This window comes from Pseudophryne corroboree, chromosome 4, assembly GCF_028390025.1.
Source record: "Pseudophryne corroboree isolate aPseCor3 chromosome 4, aPseCor3.hap2, whole genome shotgun sequence".
Lineage (NCBI taxonomy): Eukaryota > Metazoa > Chordata > Amphibia > Anura > Myobatrachidae > Pseudophryne > Pseudophryne corroboree.
This window is the reverse complement of record NC_086447.1, coordinates 465,425,130-465,431,326: the sequence shown is the minus strand read 5'-3', so window position 1 is coordinate 465,431,326 and position 6,197 is coordinate 465,425,130. Positions and strand designations below refer to the sequence as shown.

At 45.2% G+C, this 6,197-nt stretch overlaps 1 pseudogene; it reads right to left on the bottom strand.

Annotated features, from left to right (window-relative positions):
* Positions 1 to 3,264: 3,264 nt before the first annotated feature.
* Positions 3,265 to 3,383, bottom strand: LOC134912194 (5S ribosomal RNA; annotated as a pseudogene).
* Positions 3,384 to 6,197: the final 2,814 nt, after the last annotated feature.

The window sequence follows — 6,197 nt, the reverse complement described above, 5'->3', positions numbered from 1 at the left end:
ACTACTTTTTGACTTGGTGACTAGAGTAATAGATAAAATGAGGGCCTTAGATGTAGCTTATCTAGACTTTAGGAAGACTTTTGACACAGTCCCGCATCGCAGACTGCTAAATAAACTGGAAAGCTTGGGATTGGATTCTTTATCGGTTGAATGGATAAGATCTGGATTGCAGTAAACAGAGGCGGATTTAGACCTCATTAGGTCCTAAGCAAGTGTCAGGAATTAGGCAGGAGCCAGCTGTCACTCTTCACTGCACCGGCTTCCTTTGGTCGGGTGGGTGGTTAGACGCTGGATTCAGTGACAGGGCATGGCATGGTCTCCTCTCTCCGGAGTCTAGGGGTCCCCTGCGGGTCACTCCGCAGTTGGGGTTCTATCTGTGCAAAGGTTATGGGAGCAGCCATGTTGGCTGGTCAGCTGACCAAACTTTTTTCCAACAGGAGTGCCGGAAATCCTCAGCTGATTCCTTCCTTCAATGGAAGACTACCTAAGGGTATAAAGCAGGTCCCAGGAACAGGAAGTGAGCTAAACAACAACTTATTTCAGTGCATGTTCCTGTTAGCTGTTCTCAGGCTCTGTACTGCATCCTCATTTGGATCTCCAGTGCTACTCTGTTTTCCAGGCATTTCTCAGCACTCTCCAGTGCTTTAAATATTTTCCAGTGTATCTCAAGTCTTTCCACGTGTTTCCAGTGCTGTGTGCTATCAGCTATCTCCAGTGTTGATCACCATCGATTGAACATCGATCATTCCATGTGTTTCTAGTGCTGTGTGCTACCAGCTATCTCCAGTGTTGCTCACCATTGATTAAAACATTGATCCTTCCATGTGTTTCCAGTGCTGTGTGCTATCAGCTATCTCCAGTGTTGCTCTCCATCGATTAGACATTGATCCTTCTACGTGTTTCCAGTGTGCCATTGGCTATCACTAGTGATCACCAACATTGAATAAACATCGATTGTCATCTGTTGTACTTCTAACTACCAGATACCTGACCAGGGGATCGTGACCTGCTTGCCAGGTGCCATGAAGTCCAAATCCCCTGAGGAGGGCGTCACTGGTGAAAACCACTGATGGGTTAGACTCTGCACCTCTGGTCAGGTCTTGGGGTTAGCCAGCGCATGAAGAAGTCCTACATATGTCCTCCTCGTCTGCTGCTACCTTCACAACTAGTAACTCCCTCTCGGCTCTCCAGCCGAGACCACCAGGGATCAGGTCATAACAGCAAGACACTGATTTTGGGTTACCTTCCTCAAACAACCCCCCACCCAAATCAGTCAGTGTATGCTAAATCACCCCAATTTAAATTATGCTACACAATAGTGCCTTTTATTCACATCACACCACACAGTAGTACCCCTTATTCACAGTCCCAGTACCTGCTGCAGTGATCCAGATCTGTGTTGACAAGGGGGACAGCAGCTCCTGGCTGACTCGCAGATCGGCACCAGCTGTACTATACACTCATGGCACTTAACTATGTACCTCTGCACTTGGTACACGCTGAGGAGCTCTGTCTTATGGCACGAGGGCTGCAGTGACAGCCTCATCTCCAGTTATTCTTCTCCATCGGCTGCTCTGCTTGCTATGTCAGGCACCAGCGAGCTGCCTGTCATGCAAGAGATGGTTGCAGGGCTACATGAAAAACAAACAAAACCCACTTAGCAAGCGGTCCCGCAGGCAGTCGGCTCAGCAGGGATATTCCCAGTGACATAGAAGGCTGATACGCCCCTACATTGTAACGTGTGAGTGTCCTAATAAAAGAGAATGGAGGAAGGAGAGAGTGTTATACAGAGGGAGAGAGGAGGAAGGGGAGAATGTTTTACAGAGGAAGAAGAAGAGAGAGTTATACAGGGGGAGAGACAGGGCCGGTTCTAAGACTTGTGGCGCCCCGGGCAAAATATGGGGGCGTGGCTTCAATTGGGGGCGTGGTCACGACGCTGCAAGAAAAAAATAAAAAAAATAAAAAGTATACTTACCATCCCTGTTCCTGATCCAGACCCCCTCCGCCGGCGGCGCCGCTCTTCTCCTCTCCTCTCTTCTCTTCGATCTATGGGAGAGACGTTATTACGTCTCTCCCATAGAACAGCATAGACACTAGAGGTCAATTATGACCCCTAGTGTCTGTGCCACTATGCTGTGCGGTGCGCGATGATGTCATCGCGCATCGCACAGCAAAGGTCCTCTACACGAAGGGAAACTAGACCGTAGCGTCTAGTTTCCCTTCATGGAGAGGACCTTTGCTGTGCGGTGCGCGATGACATCATCGCGCACCGCACAACTAAGGTCCTCTCAATGAAGGGAAACTAGACGCTACGCGTCTGGTTCCCTTCAAAGCAGGGGGGGCACAGCAGGGCACTGCGGGGGGCACAGTGGCGGATCTTGCCCTGGTGCGGCGCCCTCCGGATGGCGCCGGCGCCCTCCGGAAGGCGGCGCCCCGGGCAAAAGTACCGCTTGCCCGTGGCAAGAACCGCCACTGGGGAGAGATAAGATAGAGGAGAGTTTTATACAGAGGGTGAGAGATGAAAGAGTGAGAGTTATATGGAGAGAGATGAGGAAGAGAGTGAGTGAGTGCTCCACAGAGGGAGGGATGAGGAAGAGAGAAAGTTATACAGAGAGAGATGAGGAAGGACAGAGTGTTATATGGAGAGAGGGAGAGAAGTAGGTCTTGTTAAATACATATCTTTGGGGAATACCGCACAGGATATAATTGATATAGAAATATAATTCAGTCAGTACCAAATAGAAAATTGCAAAGAAAACTAGGTTTTCTAATTCTTATAGTTTGGTGGTGCACCCCGAGTCAGTATTAAAACTTGGGACAACAGAGGGAAAAGAAGACTCTTTTGTGGGTGCACTCTTGACTTTGAACAATGTATGAAATATACAAAATATGATATATAATAATAAAATCAACTTTTATTGACACAAAATAAGATAAGTAGTGGTTAATGAAAGAAATAACAGTCAAAAAGACAATATAAGCAAAAAATTGCTAATGTATTAATAATGTCCCAGCTGACGGAGTTAAATCTAGATGTTATAAGAAGTTAACGTAAATATTTGACGGTGCGTTCCAATAACAGATAGATCCCTGTCCTGTGTTAGTGCCAAAATGAATGGTATACGAAGCCTGAATACTGATTACAATTGAGAATATAAATTCCTATGATATCCAGCTGATACAAAATAAAGAAGCAGTTGGAAATAAGATGGCAGTGTGAATCTGCTGTCAATGTTAGACACTGAGCATGTGGAACCAATGTATGCTCTACTAAACTGAGTCTTCCTCAATGGTCCCCCACTTGAGTACTGACCCAGCCCAACACTGATTAGCTTCCAAGTTCGGACGGTTTCGGGCGTTTCCAGTGTGGTATGATAGTAGAGAGAGTAGGCGGTAATTGGATGCTCTGGAATCACTGATGAGAGTTCACGAATTACATAGTATCAAGAAAGAGACAGAAATTAGCCAATAGAGGAAAATAGATGGATCTGCTGCCAATGTTAGACAGGGGTGTGGCCCTGAATCAATGGTGAGAGTAGAGATGAGCGGGTTCGGTTTCTCTGAAACCGAACCCGCACGAACTTCATGTTTTTTTCACGGGTCCGAGCAGACTCGGATCCTCCCGCCTTGCTCGGTTAACCCGAGCGCGCCCGAACGTCATCATGACGCTGTCGGATTCTCGCGAGACTCGGATTCTATATAAGGAGCCGCGCGTCGCCGCCATTTTCACACGTGCATTGAGATTGATAGGGAGAGGACGTGGCTGGCGTCCTCTCCATTAGAAATTAGATTAGAAGAGAGAGAGAGATTGTGCAGAGTCAGACAGAGTTTACCACAGTGACCAGTGCAGTTGTTGTTAGTTAACTTTTATTTATTTTAATATAATATATCCGTTCTCTGCTATATCCGTTCTCTGCCTGAAAAAAAACGATACACAGCAGCAGCCAGTCACACAGTGTGACTCAGTCTGTGTGCACTCAGCTCAGCCCAGTGTGCTGCACATCAATGTATAAAAGGCAAAGCTTATAATAATTGTGGGGGAGACTGGGGAGCACTGCAGGTTGTTATAGCAGGAGCCCCCAGGAGTACATAATATTATATTAATTTAAAATTAAACAGTGCACACTTTTGCTGCAGGAGTGCCACTGCCAGTGTGACTAGTGGTGACCAGTGCCTGACCACCAGTATAGTAGTATATTGTTGTATGTATTGTATACTATCTCTTTATCAACCAGTCTATATTAGCAGCAGACACAGTACAGTGCGGTAGTTCACGGCTGTGGCTACCTCTGTGTCGGCAGTCGGAACTCGGCAGGCAGTCCGTCCATCCATAATTGTATTACAATATATACCACCTAACCGTGGTATTTTTTTTTCTTTCTTTATACCGTCGTCATAGTGTCATACTAGTTGTTACGAGTATACTACTATCTCTTTATCAACCAGTGTACAGTGCGGTAGTTCACGGCTGTGGCTACCTCTGTGTCGGCAGTCGGCAGGCAGTCCGTCCATCCATAATTGTATTATTATTATAATATATACCACCTAACCGTGGTTTTTTTTTCATTCTTTATACCGTCATAGTGTCATACTAGTTGTTACGAGTATACTACTATCTCTTTATCAACCAGTGTACAGTGCGGTAGTTCACGGCTGTGGCTACCTCTGTGTCGGCAGTCGGCAGGCAGTCCGTCCATCCATAATTGTATTATTATTATAATATATACCACCTAACCGTGGTTTTTTTTTCATTCTTTATACCGTCGTCATAGTGTCATACTAGTTGTTACGAGTATACTACTATCTCTTTATCAACCAGTGTACAGTGCGGTAGTTCACGGCTGTGGCTACCTCTGTGTCGGCAGTCGGCAGGCAGTCCGTCCATCCATAATTGTATTATTATTATAATATATACCACCTAACCGTGGTTTTTTTTTCATTCTTTATACCGTCGTCATAGTGTCATACTAGTTGTTACGAGTATACTACTATCTCTTTATCAACCAGTGTACAGTGCGGTAGTTCACGGCTGTGGCTACCTCTGTGTCGGCAGTCGGCAGGCAGTCCGTCCATCCATAATTGTATTATTATTATAATATATACCACCTAACCGTGGTTTTTTTTTCATTCTTTATACCGTCGTCATAGTGTCATACTAGTTGTTACGAGTATACTACTATCTCTTTATCAACCAGTGTACAGTGCGGTAGTTCACGGCTGTGGCTACCTCTGTGTCGGCAGTCGGCAGGCAGTCCGTCCATCCATAATTGTATTATTATTATAATATATACCACCTAACTGTGGTATTTTTTTTTCTTTCTTTATACCGTCGTCATAGTGTCATACTAGTTGTTACGAGTATACTACTATCTCTTTATCAACCAGTGTACAGTGCGGTAGTTCACGGCTGTGGCTACCTCTGTGTCGGCAGTCGGCAGGCAGTCCGTCCATCCATAATTGTATTATTATTATAATATATACCACCTAACCGTGGTTTTTTTTTCATTCTTTATACCGTCGTCATAGTGTCATACTAGTTGTTACGAGTATACTACTATCTCTTTATCAACCAGTGTACAGTGCGGTAGTTCACGGCTGTGGCTACCTCTGTGTCGGCAGTCGGCAGGCAGTCCGTCCATCCATAATTGTATTATTATTATAATATATACCACCTAACCGTGGTTTTTTTTTCATTCTTTATACCGTCGTCATAGTGTCATACTAGTTGTTACGAGTATACTACTATCTCTTTATCAACCAGTGTACAGTGCGGTAGTTCACGGCTGTGGCTACCTCTGTGTCGGCAGTCGGCAGGCAGTCCGTCCATCCATAATTGTATTATTATTATAATATATACCACCTAACCGTGGTTTTTTTTTCATTCTTTATACCGTCGTCATAGTGTCATACTAGTTGTTACGAGTATACTACTATCTCTTTATCAACCAGTGTACAGTGCGGTAGTTCACGGCTGTGGCTACCTCTGTGTCGGCAGTCGGCAGGCAGTCCGTCCATCCATAATTGTATTATTATTATAATATATACCACCTAACCGTGGTTTTTTTTTCATTCTTTATACCGTCGTCATAGTGTCATACTAGTTGTTACGAGTATACTACTATCTCTTTATCAACCAGTGTACAGTGCGGTAGTTCACGGCTGTGGCTACCTCTGTGTCGGCAGTCGGCAGGCAGTCC